The following is a 20921-nucleotide window of genomic DNA, read 5'->3' as shown; positions in this document are numbered from 1 at the left end:
TCGAATCCTGCCTCGGGCATGGCTGTATGTGATGTCCTTAGGTTAGTTAGGTTTAAGTAGTTCTAAGTTCTAGGGGACTGATGACCTAAGGTGTTAAGTCCCATAGTGCTCAGAGCCATTTGAACCAACCAACTGTATATCACAAACGTCGATTTACTACGAAGCAAGTAATCGAAGACACTCGTAACTTCCGAAAAGCTTTGAAAGCGTCTGATACTCCCCTCATTGTACTCGTACCTGAATGGTTCCGCCGCTCTCGGCTTAGGTAGCATGGAAGTATAATAAGAGGAGCTGTCATGACGTCACAAACTTGAAACTGGCGTTCGCCGTATCGGTTACCCCAAATATTAGCTTCTAGGTGATGTATTTTGGCGAAAAGTACCAGATTGCGCCATTTACGGTTGTACTAATCGTTCTGTTTGCAGTCTAAGGTGTAAAGGAATTATATTTCATGAGTAACTGCATTCGTTCGAACGATATTTCCTTTAAGTACATGAATTTTCACTGCGCTCATTTTTAGTGGTCTTATTTCCGTCATTCGACTTCAAATATCCTATCAGTCCAAGTCTTAAAGCTCTCTGGGTGAACGGTGGGAGACGATAAGACTAGGACTGGCCAAATATAGCAAAATACGTTGTTAGTATTTTCGGAAAGAGGGCATTGACCGAAGATAAGAGGAAGATCCTAGATTATGAAAACAGCCTTACATGCTTTCTCTTCCTGGTTATTCGAAACATATAACAAAAAGAAAGTTACACTAACGAAGCGAAATGCGTTGTGTTACTGGATGAATAAAGCACTGAAAACCAGAAGCACATCTGAAAATGCACTGTGTTATTTACGAAAGGACTGTAACATTCACTATTTAAAGCAAATGTAGCGTGTACATGAAAAAAGTTAAAAATAAGCAGCAATCGTAAACAGCATTTTGCTAATGTTTTTGGTCTTGCACTACGACGGAGCTGGCTTCAAATCGATATACAGCGTACGTCTGTGGCGTCTTCTCCTTTACTATACGTCCGTGGTCGCTGAACTCTATAGAATACTAAATGTTATACGTGGAACAAATAAATGCCTCACCATCGTGCAGCAATTGAAGATCAAGCTACACCTCCCGCAAATATACTGAAAGTAAAATAATCTCTCTTTAATCAGTTTTGTAAAGGGAACGGCGAGCTGCTGAGAACAAATACAACATATTCTTGCAACAATGTTACAATCACTGAGCCTCAAAGAATTAAACTACCCAGTATTATTTCGAAATGTGAATGTCAATTGTAAAAGCCGTAGCAAGGCACAAACATAAACTCGTCTGTCCAAACTGGACACTACTGCATAGCCCAAGAGTCATCTTACTTTGTGACAAAGTCGTGTTGTGAATCGTGTGCCTCTTACACGATTATTTCGCGCTTGTACCTCATACACAAGATCTCAGTAACCTGCATTTCACGGAACTAGAAGCTTGTCGGTGGCTGGAAAGTTTTAAGCATCAAATATTTTGAATCAAAACAAGCGCCGCATCGTGTGTGAGATACAGAGGCGAGAGGGTGTGCCGGGTCTTAGGCCCAGTTCGCTGCTAGTAGCGCCACGTGACCTTAACGCGTCTCCGCGAGCGCGTAAGAATTGCACCTCAATGAAGTATAAATTAAAAGTCAAAATTTACGTTTAAAACTTTGTTATCATGTATGTTATTGTAATAACGTTTCAAACGTCAAGTCTTCATGTACCTAGACTTAATAGTTTCCATAAAAATGCCGTTTTCCGAGAAAAGTAAGTGGCCCTAAATAATAAAGCTACAAATCCAGAATATGGTCAGAAGGTGCCTATGGAGCTCAAAAATAAGTGCTGCAAGTTTCAAAGCTAAAGAACGAAAATTACGACTGGAATCCACGTTTGTAAGAAAAATGGAAGGCGCTAAAACCTGGACACAGAAGCGTAAAAATCTGTTTTATGCTACAGTTCACCCTAAAAATCATAACTAAGAGACCACGTTGAGGTAACTCTTATGGTTTTTGAGTAACTAAGTGAAAACCAAATTTGTAACTAAAATATACCCAATTGTAGTGGATTAAGTACCTGTAATTTTCATGGCAGAAATTTTGTTTAAAGCAGATGATAAAACCTACTAAATAATAGAGCTATACCTAATTTTAGAGTTGTAGTATTAATAACAGTCAATACAAGTTCTAGTAAAGGTATGGTTCAGAGGTAACGATCTACCGTTAGTTCCACTACAAAAATCCTAGAAGGCCAAGTTTTCATTCAAGTGAGCTGAAACTTTCTCTGTGCTTTCAAAATACTTACCTAAATACATGTAAAAATTAAGAGGGTTCTAAATTAATTTATAACTATGTTATTAAAGATTATGTGTCAGAGAAAGCGGTCGTTCTGAGGCTGCTGCCATGTGTTAAGGCAGTAGACGACAGATGCTCCCTCGGCCGTCCGCTGCAGCACCTATATAAATACAGCCCTTTATGTAAATACAGCCCTGTACACCAAGAGCATCTGACGCGAGGAACGTTACAAATAGCCTGCAACGAGCTAGGAGCTTGGGTCACTAAATGGCGCCTCAAGTTCAATGCAGTGAAGAGCCGGGCTGTGATCTTCACGAGCAAACGTTTACCTGAAGCTCTGCCACCAATCCTCATCATGGAAGGCTCCATCTCATGGCCGAGCACCGGACGGTACCTGGGCATCACATTGGATCGGCGCCTTACGTTGAAGACGCATATCACCGAAATACGGGGTAAGTCGCGTGGCAGAATGCGCCTCTCTTCCCCTTCCTCAGTTACACGACCACACTGTCTCCACACTGCGGATCTGGTACTTATCGCTGGCTGGGGTGGCCGAGCGGTTCTAGGCGCTACAATCTGGAACCGCGTGACCGCTACGGTCGCCGGTTCGAATCCTGCCTCGGGCATGGATGTGTGTGATGTCCTTAGGTTATTTAGGTTTAGGTAGTTCTAAGTTTTAGGGGACTGATGACCTCAGCAGTTAAGTCCCATAGCGCTCAGAGCCATTTGAACCAATTTTTTGGCACTTATCAGGCTCGTGCTGGAATACGCCGCCGTAGTGTGGGGGAATGCCGCCGAGACTCATATCAGCAGCCTCCAGAAAATCCAGAACAGGTGCCTGAGACAGGCACTACATCTTGCGAGTGACTTCAGCACGGCCGAACTACAACGGCTAACAGGTGTGCCGATGCTGAAGGACCGCTTCCAGCAGTCGGCGAGACTCTGCTATGCCGACACGAGAAGATCAACGAATCTTCTCATCAGGAATCTGGGAAACCAGATTCACTGGCGAGAGACAACGAGACGGCCGGACTTGCTACGAGAGCAGCAACGCTGCTCAGGCAGCAAAAGGAAGAAAAAGGAAGAGTGTCAAACCAGGAGAAATAAACCAAGACGCGATGAACTTCAAATCGACCAGAGGAAGAAGATGGAAAAGCTGCTAGACGTGCTAACCCTTCAACCAAACGAAGCTGTAGCTTCGAGATGACACAAAGCAAGCAGTAAGAAGACTCATTTCGCAGTCAGCTACTGTATGATCCACGTGTATTTAGCGTCGGATCGCGCCCTGCCTCGGATGACGACAGAGACAAACTGTGACAAAACGCGTATTTGCGGTAAAACCAGATTGTGCACTCGCGAGGACTGTACACCGTCCTGGATCGTTGAGAATTCACTAAAGGAACTGTTAGTGTGCCGTCCGCGGTAATTACAAATCAACGGGGCAAGTGGTGAATATTACTTCCACTTTTGTGGCGAGCACTTATTTCAAACATTTATTTGCGTATTATTAGTCAGGGCGAAAGACAGTCTGCTAGGAACGTACCGTAGAATTCTCCTCTGAACTGCTAACTGTGCTGTTAGAATAGAAAGATTTATTGCCAATTGAACCTAGTGACTTTCAAAGTGTTGTATGTGAGAGACTTTACTCAATACATGTATGAACTAGAACTTTATACTTTCATTTAAAATCATAGGCCTGATCCCGCTAAGAAAAATAAGAATAGAAACATATCAATCATTGGGTTGGGCCAAAATATGACCGTGGAGACTGGAAACTAAGGATAGTATGTTCTCCATCGCTTTCTGGCTGATCACCAAATTAGTTGCCAGGCTCACGTGAGAAAGACGGCTAACTGTAAAAACCATCCGCACAAATAATTATTAAACCCGCCGCCCCACAATACTTTTCTCCAAAAATATTAACAAATTTATTTGTCCCCACTTGCTGCTCTTCTACCATCACTCAACAACAGTTTGAAATCAATAATTTCCTAATGTACATTTGAAATTTGTATTTTAGGGGGAATAAAAAACTTATGTAACTGGACCATTATAGTACCAAAATATGATACCACACGAGTAAAAGACGAACAATGATTCTGTGACAATATTAGGAGTTATCTTTAAAGGAAGATCTGTCCTATCATCAAATAAAAGTGATAAGTGTGTCATATACAAATTTTCTGTGTGTGCTCTTGCACTGCTGTGCATAAAGATCCGTATGTCTTTTTGTCAGTTGTTAGTGCATTGTTCACATAATTATGCTATGTTGGGAAAACATCAATCCGGTAATTCATGTTGTTCCAACTGCATACCACACTCGTGGATTCAAATGGTGCCAGGTCTCTTAAATGTAACTGATGAAGATTATCAACACTCCAGTGATGGTTGTTCCAAGACTTCATATACCCCAGTAACTGCAGACATGCAACACCAGAAAGAAACACAACTACAGGGCCAGCCTCTCCAGAATGCACAGATTGCAATTGACAATTGCTGCACCGACGCAAAGCCGCAGCGCATCCGAACTCGTCAGTCTGTGCACCGCCGTTACTCCAGCGCTGAGTTTGCGCACGTAGCTATGAGCAGGTGCTGCCGACAGACCAGTCGGAGTTTCCTAGCGGTACGACGATTTCTCAAAGTTCTGTCGGGCTGCGCGAAAACCGATACGCCACCTGCCGTCTGAAACGTCATGCGAGGCTGGCAGCCTGTCTGCAGGGGTATTGGTTCCCGCGCAACGTTCGAGCCAACGCTTGATAACGAAACGAAACAACCTGTCCATACGAAATCGTGGAAAAGCCAAAACCAGAGACACGTCTTAAAGGAGTGTCCCATTCATATCGATCTTTTATTTGTGAAAATGAACAGCAACCACAATCCATCATAACACTCCTTCAAAGGGTACTCTGTGTAATCCTTTAACATGTTTCATGACCATGGTCGCGAACAAATGGATTATAAGCAATAGGACTGTTGGTTTCGTCGTATCTAAAACGAAACATTATTTTACACTGGAGAGTGTAGATAAGTAACCATTGTCTGGACATGGATTCATCTAGTAACTGTAATTATTTGGGGCCAGTTATAAATGTAGTTGCCCATACAAACAGGCGTATATATATACCCTATCTCTACAATGAGGTATTCCAGCTGTGGCTCACTGATGTTAAGGTTATGGCATATTACGTTTTTTTCGTTTTCTAAGTTGCACAATTTTACATTTCTGAACTTTTACGGCAAGTTATCAAATTTTGCACGACTTTGAAATCTTATCAAGATCTGACTGAATATTAGTTCAGCTTCGTTGAGACCGTGCTGAATTACATCTGCAAGAAGTCTGAGATTATTAATACTGTCTGCAAATTCATTAATACACAACACGAACAGGAAGGGAGGAAGGGTCCCAACGCTGTTCCCTGAGGTACATCCAAAGTCATTTTCTACATTACTCTCCATCCAAGATAGATGCTTTCCCCCTCCCTACCCCAACCCCACCCCCCACTGCCCAAACACACACACACACACACACACACACACACATACACACACACGAATTCCTTAATCTAGTCACATAATTTGCTTGATGTCCCATACTTTCACTATTTCAATATTAAGCATAGACGTGGTACTGAGTCATCTGCTGTTCAAAAACCGTAGAACATTGCATCCATCTGACTATCGAGATTCAAAGCTCTCATTATGTCATGTGAGAAATGCGCGAGCTGGGTTCCATTGGGGCTTGTTTTCTGAATACATGCCAGCTGGTATGAAGGAGGTAACATTGTTAGAAACGTATTATTACATCTTAGCTCAGAATGCGTTCTAAGAATCTACAACAGATGAATGTCAGGGACACTGCACGATATACGTGTAGATCATTTCTGCTGTCCTTCTTGTAGACGTATGTGGCCTGTAGATTCTTTCAGCTACAGGGCATGATTTTTTGTTCGAGGAGTCTATGATACAGTTAAAAGAGGGACTAAGCCACAAATTCAGTTTATAATCCCGTCGCTTTCTGGAGGTTCATTGAATTTAACGATTTCAGCTGTTTCTCAACGTCACTGATACTTCACTCATCTTTCCAACTTTTACTTTGCTATCAAAATTTCATTTCCAGTTTCCTGCATGAGTGCCTGCACATTAACAGCCTTTGCATATGATCACAATTTCCTTCGGTGCTGTGAAAGATCTTCCGACCGTTTTCTGCTCCGGTAGTCATTGAGGGCTTCGCGAACTGTTCTCTTGACAGCTATACAAGTTTCGTATAACAGCTCCCTATCTGCAGCCGTATTCTTTGCTTTACACCAATTATGCGGTAGTCTCCGTTTCCTTAGAAGTTTCATTACAGTTATTTTATGAAGTGAAGGTTCCCTCTCTTAGTGAACTGGTCTACTGGAAACATATCCTGTACGTGTCCCTTTCCTCAACTATAAGTTTCAATTTCCTCATTCAGAGATGACGGTACTGCTTTTTTTATCTGTTTCACTAAACACTTAAAACTTTCCACTTACTTTATTTATCCTTTATACTTTGATAAACATTTTTGCTGTAACTGCCTCATGGTTGGTCGTAGCAGTTCCGAGATGGACTTTCTCAAAGCGATGAGGTCTATTGGTTGCCATTAGAAAGATACACTTAAAAAAATAAACTAGTGAATTTCCGAATGGGACAAAAACGAGTAGATGTGACGTGTGTCTACAAACAAATGAATGATTGCAATTTCAGAAAAATTGGATGATTTATTGAAGAGAACGGAAAATGTTAAAGAATATCGTGGAATACTTTTAGTTACCGGTGGGATGGTCGTTATGGAGCAAGAAATGACATCGCCAAATCAAATTTCAAGTGCGTCACCATCTCCAGTTTAGGAATAATCGTTGCGGAGGGGTCCAACGATACATTGAACTTCATGAAGCAAGGCTGTATCGGTACGATTGTTCTGAACACCTCAAAACTGCACGTGTACCGATTCCACTACAATTTTACGAAGACAAACTTCGACGAGCCCAAGATAGTTTCTTCTATTGGGTGAAAGGCTGCGATTCATAAGAAGTAACTAATTACATACCGAAGAATTCCTCATGTCTGGATACGCGGCCGTTAATCCTTTTGAAATAATATCACACACCAAGAAGGTCATCTGGCTGTGGAAAGGCGAGGTAAATGATTCGCAGATTGCATACTTTGTAGGGCTCAGGTCGAAAACGTACACATACCCCTTAAATGCAGATTTCACCCAAAGACGGACTAAGAATATGCATGGGGCTACCTGAAAGGCGGTCTCGGTAGATTATTATGTGAGGTAATAGCTTGAGGGCACTGGCACTGCACCACATTTGATGCATCAAGTAGTCTTCACCTCAACTGAAATTCGTGGTGTCACCATCTGACGATAAATGGTTAATCTGTGGAAACTGTGATCAGTATCGTTCCGTTCTCACATTATTCACGGTGCGATTGTGTGTGGCTGTGTATTGATTTATTGTAAATAGTTAACAGATGCAGAATAGTTGACCGAATCGTTGCAGTAGTTAGTTGTATATCTGTATGCTTGCCTGGTTGCCCTCTGTATTTTCACCTGCATATTGTGTGCACACCATCTGTGCATGTATGTATTTTATATATTTGTATGCATGTTTGGGAGTTTGTAGTTTTTCGTCACTTGGTGCTACTAGTCTTGGTTCCTATGTATATTTTATGTTGAAAAAATTATCAGAAAGAGCATGTAAACACGTCTAGATAGAAAGAAAACATAAATATTGTAAACGAAAATCAAATGCAAAAAGAATGGTTAAAATATATGTCCTTACATAAAATGATAATAGGAAACGTAGTATTTAAGTTCTTGTAGTTTTAGTGACGTGATAGTCATAAGTCATCAGAAAAATTACTTTATAAATTAAATCGACGTATATATCTAAGAAAAAGAATGGCTACGTAAATGCACCACAAAAAAAGTTGCAAATTATAACATACAAGAAAAAACAAATTTTGTAAAGAAACCCCCATATGTATAACAAAGAGTTGTGTAAATGAAAGAGAAAAATTGTTATTAAGGAACAAGCAAGCTATTATAAAGCAATGCATTATAAAACTGTTATTTATACACTATTAGTTAATTTGTTACATTTATTGCCAAACCTCGTCAATGTACAGAATTTGCGAGAAAAAAAAATCTGTTCCATAATCTGACTGACAGAAGGGATCGATTGATAGCATTCATTCTGCTACAGGAACGTGTCGTCAGCGTATTAGTGGCGGGAAGTGTGTGTGTCTTTGTTGGAAAGGGAGAAGTAAAAAATTATCAAGAGAGGCTAACAGGAGAGTACAGTAAGCAGGTTACAATGGATACGAGCTGTTGTAGTTATTTGGAGATGAATAGGATGGAATAGGATGTATAGGATAGTGTAGTGTGGAGCGTTGCATCAAACAAATCTTCGGACTGAAGATGACGGCAATGACAACAAAGACGATCTTCTCACAAACAGCCGAGAAATACGACTCAGAAATGAAAAAACCGTCCTTTAATCTTTCCTTATATACAGACTCTAGATCGCGCTTCGTCTACCTACTTTGCGTGATCTTGAGGGAGAGCTGTCAATTTTTGCATGTCGAAGCTCGCAGTTTCTACCAATTGGTCGTTTCTAGTAGACCATCCTCAGGGTGTTGCAATTTTTAATGGATAATAAAGGATAATTGCAATAAAACTTACAGTAGCGATTAGACTTCTATTGTCTGGTCAATGTCTCTGCTTGCTATAAACCACAGATGAAGGTGGGACAGAGCTGGGTGACTTGTTTTCTTTAAATCATACGTATCATGTGAATATAGTTTCGTGTTGTCCTAGCTCGTAACTTTGAGTGCACTCATAAAACAGTGATTTTAAGCATTTCATTTTATTAATCTGTAGACTGAGATTATTTAAAACCCACGTGTCAGGACAATATAGTTTCGTGTTAGCGTAGTTCGGAACTTTCAACGCACTGATAAAAGAGGGATTTTAAGCAAGTCATTTATTAATCTTTACACTGTTTATCTGTGGTTTCCATCTGTCTTTTAAGCGTAGGAAATTATACAACAAAAGTTTATATAGGTTCTTTACTAGTTTTTCAAAATACCTAGTTTTGTCGCCTAAAGGTCCTGATCCTAGATTTTGTGAGCTCCATAAGAAGGCGCTGACGACGTTTACAGTTGCAGTTAAACAAATCTATATTATTACTTATGTATCTGTATTAATTAATTTTTCTGTATTTATCACTCCCAAGAGAAACCCAAGCTGTACTATAGTTAGGAATAGCGTAATGTAAGTGTTCAGTTACACACTTTGTAGCGTGTTTAATTTCTTTCGTTTCCTAATAATATTCTCTGGTCTAATAATTATGTACTTTGTGTCACTTGATGGCAAACGTCAACAATGTCTCGGTGGCATGCACACTTGCCAACGTTGACAACTGTACGGAGTTTACCCATGGAAGTCTTCTACGCAGTGTGTTTCGTGTACAGCAGCAATATTGTTGGAACGCATTCTTTTCAGTATATCCATCTTTGTTAAAACATTCAGTATCAACAGAGATAGGAACATTTCTGTATTTCGTTCTTCCATAGGGTTTGAGCCTGTTATACTGCATATCTAAATCTAGCGTCGTAGCCGCAGTACGCTGTAATTCATGCTACTTACGCAGTGCAGCCAAATTTCAGTGCTGTTTCCGAATATTGCCCGCGGTTGGCGGCAATAGTTAAATACAGGGTGTGTCATAATTAATGGCGATAACGCACGCAACTGAAAGTACACGACACTAGAAACAAAGTAAAGATAGTCACTACAATTCATACCATAAGGACTGCGAGCACTTCTTCATGCATGATACTGTGAAACAAACCTCTTCTACTGCAAGTTCCATTATTGAATTATTTTGAGAGGTTGTTTACGAGCCATATGAAGAAAAAACCGTCCAGTGAACATGGGGTCTAAAATACCTGCCTTAAGAGCTATGAGTACTTCACCTTCACTACTTTGAAGCAACTCTCTTCTACATATTTCGAGAGGTGGTGTATGGACCAAAACAAGAGAAAAGACTCCAATAAACACGAACTTTAAACTGCGTATCTTACGAGCTATGGGTACCTGCTTATCTTCGCTACTGTGAAACACATGTCCTCTACCGAGCAACTGCTCAAAGCTCTTAAAAAAATGCAGTTTAGAGCCCATGTTTACTGGACGCCTTTGCTTCCAGTATCGTATACTCTTAACTGTATGTATTCACGCCTTTAATGACGATAGACCCTTTATAGAAGACGTGCCAAAAGTTCCGAACATGATGTGGTACAGGACGGAGATTTAAACATCTACTGGATCGTCGAATCGGAAAAATGTTTTAATAAAGCCGGTGTAGTTTTAAATAACACGTGTGTACATAATAGAGCCTTCTGCAACTTTTTGTCGCAGCAAATTTACGCCTTCACTGACACAAATATTCCTTTTTACTGGTAATATATACGTCCTATCATTCACAGCTCACAACGTCAAACTTGTGAGCGTGCCCACACCACCTGCCGCCCTCTTTGTAAGCGGCGAACAATGACGAGCAGCCAGCAGCCGTGACTTATTCAGACTCTGTCTCCGCTCTCGCTCCAGTGAACGGCTTTGTCTGGTACTGCTGGAAGTTTCGCAGACGGCAACGTTGCTTAAGAAATTCTGCGCACCATAAAGAGAAAATCTGGCAGAGAAAGGAGCTCTTCCGAACTTTTGAGGTAGGCTACAGTTTCACACTGATAACTGAAGAGCCACTTCAGAATATTCTTGACTGTATTTATAAGTAAGCTATAAGATCTCTTAAACGCTAAAAATAATCTGCGTCAAATGAATAACCGAAGACTTCGATAACAGTTCCAATTTTGCAACGAAATCACAATTTTAATAAATTATTTTGAAACTGTAGAAGTCAAACTTGTGCAATAATAAAAAAATGTCTATTGGGTGCAAGGCAAAGTGAAAAGTGTAAGCATAAAAATCTCCTTCTGTACGGCCTAAACTTGAGGAGGCGTTGTTTACTTTTCTAGATGAAATGAATTTAAAAATCATCCACGATGAGAAACAAAAACCTACTTATGTTTTAATGCAGGACGCTTTCGGACATGTGTGTGCGTTCAGTGTCCAAGATTTCTACGACGCTGGTTTGCCTACCAAAGCAAACTGAAGCATCTCAGTGAAAAGCTTAGTTCACAGGGGTTACAAAAACGAAATAGTAATTATCAACTGCCTATCTCAAATATCTTACTTATAATCGTGATAAAAATATTCAATCATTTTCTCAAAATGCCTCCAAAATAGGTGAATCAGTTTGCATTTCGGCAAAATCTTTTTGTCTATATTTAGTTTCCTGCTCTTCTCGTAGTTATATGTTTTGAATGAAAGTAATATGCACAATTTAACTTTTACGATATTTGTTTGTGTATACTTCACACTCTACACAATGCCTATACAGACCTAACAGCAAAAGGTAGACAAAAATGATGAGCTAAAAAATTTGTGATCACATGAAGTAAATTACTCACTACATCATGAGACTAAAATTTGATTGTGATGGAGCAGTAGAATTCAATAGTGGTAAAAGGAAGACAAGGGAAAAGAGTCTAAGAACATGGACTGGGGAAAAGGAAGAAAAAGAGAGGCTGTCTGGTATAGTTTTGCACACAGAACGATTTAACTTGAGTGACACTTGGTTTAAAAAGCTTGAAAGAAGGTTGTATACGTGGAGACAACTTGAAAACACAGACGCTTTCAGATAAATTATGTTGTTGTTGTTGTGGTCTTCAGTCCTGAGACTGGTTTGATGCAGCTCTCCATGCTACTCTATCCTGTGCAAGCTTCTTCATCTCCCAGTACCTACTGCAACCTACATCCTCTTGAATCTGCTTAGTGTATTCATCTCTTAGTCTCCCTCTACGATTTTTACCCTCCACGCTGCCCTCCAATGCTAAATTTGTGATCCCTTGATGCCTCAAAACATGTCCTACCAACCGATTCCTTCTTCTAGTCAAGTTGTGACACAAACTTCTCTTCTCCCCAATCCTATTCAATACCTCCTCATTAGTTACGTGATCCACCCACCTTATCTTCAGCATTCTTCTGTAGCACCACATTTCGAACCTTCTATTCTCTTCTTGTCCAAACTAGTTATCGTCCATGTTACGCTTACATACATGGCTACACTCCATACAAATACTTTCAGAAACGACTTCCTGAAACTTAAATCTATACTCGTTGTTAACAACTTCCTCTTCTTCAGAAACGATTTCCTTGCCATTGCCAGTCTACATTTTATATCCTCTCTACTCCGACCATCATCAGTTATTTTACTCCCTAAATAGCAAAACTCCTTTACTACTTGAAGTGTCTCATTTCCTACTCTAATTCCCTCAGCATCACCAGACTTAATTTGACTACATTCCATTATCCTCGTTTTGCTTTTGTTAATGTTCATCTTATATCCTCCTTTCAAGACATTGTCCATTCCGTTCAACTGCTCTTCCAAGTCCTTTGCTGTCTCTGACAGAATTACAATGTCATCGGCGAACCTCAAAGTTTTTATTTCTTCTCCATGGATTTTAATACCTACTCTGAATTTTTCTTTTGTTTCCTTTACTGCTTGCTCAATATACAGATTGAATAATATCGGGGAGAGGCTACAACCCTGTCTCACTCCTTTCCCAACCACTGCTTCCCTTTCATGCCCCTCGACTCTTATAACTGCCATCTGGTTTCTGTACAAATTGTAAATAGCCTTTCGCTCCCTGTATTTTACCTCTGCCACCTTCAGAATTTGAAAGAGTGTATTCCAGTTAACATTGTCAAAAGCTTTCTCTAAGTCTACAAATGCTAGAAACGTAGGTTTGCCTTTTCTTAAACTTTCTTCTAAGATAAGCCGTAAGGTTAGTATTGCCTCGCGTGTTCAAACATTTCTACAGAATCCAAACTGATCTTCCCCGAGGTCCGCTTCTACCAGTTTTTCCATTCGTCTGTAAAGAATTCGCGTTAGTATTTTGCAGCTGTGACTTATTAAACTGACAGTTCGGTAATTTTCACATCTGTCAACACCTGCTTTCTTTGGGATTGGAATTATTATATTCTTCTTGAAGTCTGAGGGTATTTCGCCTGTCATCTTGCCTGTTATCTTGCTCACCAGATGGTAGAGTTTTGTCAGGACTGGCTCTCCCAAGGCCGTCAGTAGTTCCAATGGGATGTTGTCTACTCCCGGGGCCTTGTTTCGACAATATTAAAACCGAGCTTGAAACCAAGTTTTAAACTGAAAAAAATAAGTTCCAGCAAATGTCAGCTGTGACCAAAATCTAACGGTTATTATACACAGACTACGGGTAATACAAACCGCAAAAATGTGAGAATTCAGGAATACGGCGTTTGGACAAACTGAAAAAAACAGAGATTGTTGGGAGTTTCAAAGATAGAAAATGACTGACTGAAACATAGAATACAAAAGAAGAGGAACTGTTACTTTGGGCCGGCCGCTGGTGGCCGAGCGGTTCTAGGCGCTTCAGACTGGAACCGCGCGACCGCTACGGTCGCAGGTTCGAATCCTGCCTCGGTTATGGATGTGTGTGATGTCCTTAGGTTAGTTAGGTTTAAGTACTTCCAAGTTCTAGGGGACTGATGACCTGAGATGTTAAGTCCCATAGTGTTCAGAGCCATTTTGTTACTTTGGAGAGATCAAGCGGTGAAGATAGTAGAGGAAAAACTAGACCAAAAAGAAAAGGTTCAATAGAAATCCTTAGATAATACAGCAGATATTAAGTCTGATTGATTGTCGGTTAGACAGTGAGTAAGGGGTCTGCTTAAGTTTCTGCAACAGCACAGGCAAGAACAGCCTTCATTTGTAAATTAATTTTTCACGCTGAATCGACTTATTCTCGGTTATCTGTGTGCTTAGTAATTTAACCCTTTAATTTCTTGCATGTTCGTGTGCTTTTTAGCCACAGGCAGTAGCATCTGTGCAGTGTAGAGTTCTGTTGTCTTTCGTATGGATAGGGGGTGTATTTGCTGTGTTCGGATACAGGCTGAGTTAGTGAACCTTCTCTCACTGCTAAAGGGAGTGCTGACTTCGGTCACGCAGCTTGAAGCTGCTATCAATGGGCATCACTGTGGAGACCTGACGTAGAGATCCGAGGGACGTCCAACACGTCTCGTGTGGCAAAATCGGTCCACTACTGTGGCTGCCCCGGCTATTGCCTGGACTGAGGTTGAGCCCTCACCTAAGGTCGAATGGGAGGTCGTCCAAAGGTGTCACAGGCAGAGAAAGGCTTTCTAGGTGGTCCATCGAAAGACTCCCCCGGGACATCTCACAAACAGGTTTAAGGTGCTACGTGTGTCTGATAAAGATCATAAGCCAGACACAGTGGTTTGTCCTGTTTTCGAGGAAGCCTCTAAACCTGCAAGATCCAGACAGTCGCAGATGGTGGTATTGGAGTGCCTCAAGGACATGGCTGCGAAGTAGGGGAAGAAGTCCAGTGTGAACTCTGTCTGCATACCTTGGGAGTCAATTGGGATGTGGAACGGGTCCTTCTGGATGCCATGTAAAGGACAAGGTGCAGCGAACATCAGTTAGTAGCTGCAGGCCAAGATAGAGTACAAACAGGGAAGTAAAACGATTTTATGACATGTTACGAGTTCCAAACCAGGAATGTATTACATACTTTCATCTGTGTGCTTGGGTAGTTTAATCTCCGAATTTCTGTGTGCTGATTTAATATCTGATAGACACAGTTCTTGCGTTTTCGTCAGTGTCTACAGTACAGTCACGCAGCGCGTGTCGGAAGACCTGTGTAGCGGAGTTTTCCACGTTCTTTGGTACGGATAAGGACTGTGATTTCCGTGTGCAGATGCGACCCGAGTTGGTGACATTTCGCTGTCAGCTCCAGGCTCTATTGGCTTTGGTTACATAGCTGGAGGCTGCAGTAGATGGGCATCACTTTTGTGGGCCGGCCGTAAGAATCCAACGGACGTCCAGCAAGACCCAAGAGTCTGTCGACTGTTCCACATCCGTGGCCAGCCCAGTTACTGCTCGCATTGAGGTTGACCTCTTATCTGTGGTCAAGTAGAAGGTCGCTTCGGGGCGGGGCAAGCGGCGAAAAACTTTCTGGGAGGCCGTACGTATGGCCTCCCTGGTTAATCTGGCAAACACATTCGACGTGCAGGTCTGGCTGACATTGTCCCTCAGCCGGATGCAGTCGCTTGTTCTGTTTCAGAGGACAGACCTGGCAGTCACAGAGATTGGACTTATTCCTGTTGGGAGCTCCAATGTTATAAGCGTTTTGGGGCCCCTTAGAGACAAGGCTGCCAAGGAGGAGAAGAAAGCCCATGTGCATCCGGTGTGCATACTGGTTGGCGTCATTCCAGACGTGGAACGGGTCTTTCCAGATGCCACGAAAAGCAGAGGGCGCAGACAACTGCAGGTGGTGGCTCACGCCAGTACCAAGGACGTGTGTCCCTTTGGACCGGAAGCGATTCTCTGTGGCTTCTAGCGGCTATCAGAAGCCAGAGATGAAAGCAGAGCTCACCATTTGTAGCGTAGTCGACAGAATCGATTGCGGACCTCTGGTACAGAGCTGAATAGAGGGTGTGAATCAGAGGCTCGGACGGTACTGCGACCGCATAGGCTGCAAAATCCTCGACTTGAACCGTAGGGTGGTTGGGTTTCTGATTCCACTAAATAGGTCAGGAGACAATTGGACCCAGAAGGTGGCTACAGAGATAACGGGTGCTGTGTGGCGTGGACTGGCCGGTTTTTTAGGTTCATAAAGGGCTTCAGTTTCAAAGGTGTAGGTCGAACACAGGAAGAATTTAGCTCTAGGAATTATCGGTATGACAATTGTAAATTGCCGTAGCTGTATTGGGAATCTACCACAGCTTCAAGTGCTAATAGAAAACACTGAAAAAGCCGTTCGCTCGACGAAAGAAACGTGCCCAAAGACTGGAACGTTGCACAGGTCACACCAATATTCAAGAAAGGTAGTAGGAGTAAACCACTAAATTACAGGCCCATATCGTTAACGTCGATATGCAGCGGGATTTTGAAACTTATATTGTCCTTGAACATTATAAATTACCTCGAAGAGAACGGTCTACTGACACACGGTCAACACTGATTTTGAAAATAACGTTCTTGTGAAACACAACTATCTCTTTACTCACATGAAGTGGCTAATGCTATCCACAAGGGATTTCAAACTGATTCCGTGTTTCTAGATTTCTGGAAGGATATTGACACCGTACCTCACATAGAGTATCTCTCAGTTTTGCGACTGGATTCGTGATTTCCTGTTGAAGGTGACACAGTTCCACCAGCTGCGACATAGCCGTGAATATGAACAGTGATTTAATACTGTCAAATGTTTTTTATTCCAGACTTTGATCACAATATCAATTCCTTTGGCGACCATCTTCAGATATGTTCTACACCATGTCCTGATGTGATAAGGTCGTAAGGGCATCGTCAAAACTTATAAATATACTCAGCATAGCATCGTCACATAGATCTAAAATATGATGAAATAGGCTACATCGTCGACACAGTCATTTTGCAAAACGACTGTTCGTAGTAAGCCACGGGAAGTCATCGAGTAAAACAGAAGTGGACTGCACCAGAGGTGGGATTCTTCCTACACGTCGGCCAGGAGGCCTGAAGTTGGCGTGATGAAGCGCCAAACTGATGCTCAAATAAAGTAACGACTGAACATTTAAACACCTGAAAGGTGTTTTGATTCGACATTTTACGATTTTCGGCGTTCCACAAGGTAGTGTTACAGGCGCTCTTACTGTTCGTAATCTATATAAACGAGTTAGGAGACAATCACAGCAGTCGTCTTAGGTTGCTTGTAGATGTTGCAGTCGTTTATTGTCTAGTCAAGTCTTCAGAAGATCAAAACAAATTGCAAAACGATTTAGAAAAGGTCATCCCCATGGGTGCTAAAAGGAATCCGTTAAACTTCGATTACTCGAGGAATCAATCAACTCTAAAGGCTGTAGATTCAACTAAATATCTAGGAATTACTATTACGAACAACTTCATTTGGAAAGAACACATAGAAAATGTTGTAGGGAAGCCGAACTAAAAACTGTGTTTTATTGGCAAAACACTTAGAATATGTAAGACATGTACTAAAGAGACTACCTACGCTACACTTGTCGGCCGTCTTTTGGAGTACTCCTGCGTGGTGTGGGATCCTTACCAGATAAGATTAACGTTTATTATTATCAAGAAATAGAGGACAGAGTGTCACGGACATGATCCAGGATTTAGAATGGACAGTGTTAAATCAAAAGCGTTTCCGTTGCGGCGGGATATTCCGACGAAATTTCTATCGTCAACTTCCTCCTCCGGGTGCGAAAATATTTATAGGGCACCGACCTACATAGGGAGATACGATCATCATAATAAAATAAGGGAAACTAGAGCTCGCATCGAAAGATGTAGGTATTCGTTTTTTCCGCGCGCTTTTCGTGTGTAATAATAGAGAATTATTATGAAGGTGACATCCCTGTGCCAGGCACTTAAGAGTGGTTTGGGGAGTATCCATGTAGACGTAGATGTAGATGTAAGTACTAAAGATGTATGCCTCTGTGGATCAGAAGACATTCTTTCTGGTTTCTGCCGGGTATCTGAACTGGTAAAGACGGCCAGTGTTACTTGAGACATTGAGGCGAAACTCGCCATCTGTAGCATCATCGACAGGACTGATTGTGGATCTCTGGTACACAGCCGAGTGGAGGATATGAATCACAGCCTCAGATGGTTCTGCGACCATCTGTGCTGCAGATTCGTCGACTTGCGCCAGTAAGGTAGTCATTTTCTGGGTCTTGCTAAATAGATCACGAGACAATTACAAACGGGAGAGTTGCTACACCCGTAGCAGGGCTGTGTGGAATGAACTGCCTGTTTTTTATTCTATAAGGGTTCAGGTCAAACACATTACACGGGTCGACCTAGGATCCACCGGAATTAAAAAGAACCAGAGTTCCAAGCGCTAATAGAAAGCACTGATGCACAAGTAATTATAGGTACAGAAAAGTGGCTAAAGCCGGAGATGAGATTAGTCGAAATTTTTACAAAGTACTTAATGGTGTTTTGAAAGGATGGATTCAATAGAGTTGGTGGTGACATGTTTGTTGCTGTTACTAGCAGTAGCGAAATTGAAGTCTAGTTCCTGTGAGTTATTATGGGTAAATAATATACTTGAAAACTGGAATGATTTTGTTATTGATTCCTTTTATGAACAATTCAAAGATGATTTAAGTGTAATTTCAAATAGGTACCCCACTCATACAGTTATAGTTTGTGGTGACTTCATTCTACACTCGATATGTTGGCTAAAACACATGTTTAAACTCGGTGGTAGGCATAACACGTCGGGTTAAATGTTATCCCGAAAATTATTTTCAACAATAAGTTCTGAAGCCCACTCAAATTGTGAATGGTTGCTGAAACTGTACTGGCGTAATCTGTCGCCACCACACCAGTCGGAAAGATGAAGTGCGAAGATCGATTAGTAGGCGCTGTATCACGCGCTCCTGTCAGGAGAGAGGCGAGAGACACACCCTCAAAAAACAAGCCACCAACGCCCTCTCGACAGCAAGTATTTAGGCTGCCGCCGCTGATTGGAGGGCCTCCCTCAACCATCCAGTTTGGCGTCTGTCAGTTTATTGCCAGAATGGGTTCAGTTCTTCAAACGCTACGACAGTACATAGCGACCAGATTAGTGACTACAGTTGGACAAGTTTGCCTCAACCATAATTGTACTTTTCTAGCAGTGAGAAACAAAAGTTTGTAATAGCAAGATTACCGACAGTGACATTACATCAGTCTGCAAGAGGACTATTACTGATGACCTTGTACCACAAAACATGGATTCCATTCAAGTTAAGTAAATGTTTACAGTTCACTAAAATAAAGAACCGTATTAATGCACATGTGCAGTTGTGTTGAAGAAAGACGATATTGACCACCCATAGCACCATCCTCTCTCTTGCTTCCTCGCAGTACAAGATTCTACAAATCATAGTCGACCTCTTAACAACAAATGGTCCCAAGTAAACAGTCAGCATTATGAAGGATACATGGATTAGTGACTACAAGATCACAGTAGCAAAACTAAATACTGTAACATTCAAACCAACCCAAACTTAAATGCAAAATACATCTGTGGTGTCACCGCCAGACACCACACTTGCTAGGTGGTAGCCTTTAAATCGGCCGCGGTCCGTTAGTATACGTCGGACCAGCGTGTTGCCACTGTCAGTGATTGCAGACCGAGCGCCGCCACACGGCAGGTCTAGAGAGACGTCCTAGCACTCGCCCCAGTTGTACAGCCTACTTTGCTAGCGATGCTACATTGACAAATACGCTCTCATTTGCCGAGACGATAGTTAGCATAGCCTTCAGCTACGTCATTTTCTCAGACCTAGCAAGGCGCCATTACCAGTTTATATTGAGATTGTTAATAATGTCTAAACAAGAGCGATATTCTCCAACTGTGGATTAAAGTTAAGTATTCCAAGAACTACGTTCTTTTCTTTATAGGATAATTACTTTACCTTGTTCCAAACCTCACGCCAATCTGCGTGAGCTTAAAAGCGTGCATTTCGGCCTCCTCTAGCAACACGGTGTTGGCTCTTCTGCCAACACTTCAATATCTATTTAAAAAACGTAGATAAATATGCGCTAGTCGTTTTTTCAAGGGACAGCTTCCATTCCCTCCAAACTAACCATGTAAGCAGGAGCGTAGATACGGGGGATTCTGGGGTGGGGGATGGACGAGGGGTTCAACATCCCCCGCCCCCAAAACCATGAAGGTTTTTTTAAAATGGGTTTAAAGTCGCTCGTGTTAAAATATGGCAATTTCTAGTTGTAATGAATATGGCACTAAAATTTGCCTGTTGAGCATTTACAATGACAGTTCGATTTCAAAACTTTGGCTGCAGCGAGAAGTGCCACAACGCCTGTAAGTTACGATACTAACGAGGGGAGGTCACGACGTCTGGAACGCGGATTTCCTGCAAACTTCGTACACTCGTAGTACTCCATGAGGACAACAAAATGTGTAAGCAGTAGCGCGTACTTCTCAAGCATTATTGAGAAAATCGCAAGATCATTTCGGTCGTCAAATATATACCTGTGCGTGGCCATTTTTACCATGAAGCGGCAACAGCCAAATGGTGCCGGCACGGTAGCTCAGCGTGTTCGGTCAGAGGATTACGTGCCCTATGTAATAAAAAAAACTGAGTTAATCGATCAACAGCGAACTTAAACGGATGTCTTACGACTTCCGCCCCGAGCAGATGCAACGAACAATAGCGAACAAAATGAGATAATTTAAAAAAAAAGTGGTTAGCGTTCAAGCCCCGTAATCACTGGATCGATGGATCGAATCCAGTTCTTCAGTTTTTTTTATTTTCTAACACAGTAATTTTCTTTACTATTCATATTACAACTGATGTAATGGGAAAAATACGCGTAATCGGATGAACTTTTATTACATTTACAGTGTTATTTGGCAGTCTACAAATTTTTATTATCACAAATAATATAATATTCATAACTATCGACTAGTAAACGA

The sequence above is a fragment of the Schistocerca americana genome, chromosome 5 (assembly GCF_021461395.2).
Source record: "Schistocerca americana isolate TAMUIC-IGC-003095 chromosome 5, iqSchAmer2.1, whole genome shotgun sequence".
In the NCBI taxonomy this organism is placed as follows: Eukaryota; Metazoa; Arthropoda; class Insecta; order Orthoptera; family Acrididae; genus Schistocerca; species Schistocerca americana.
The sequence above is the reverse complement of the archived record's forward strand: the minus strand, read 5'-3'. Positions refer to the sequence as shown.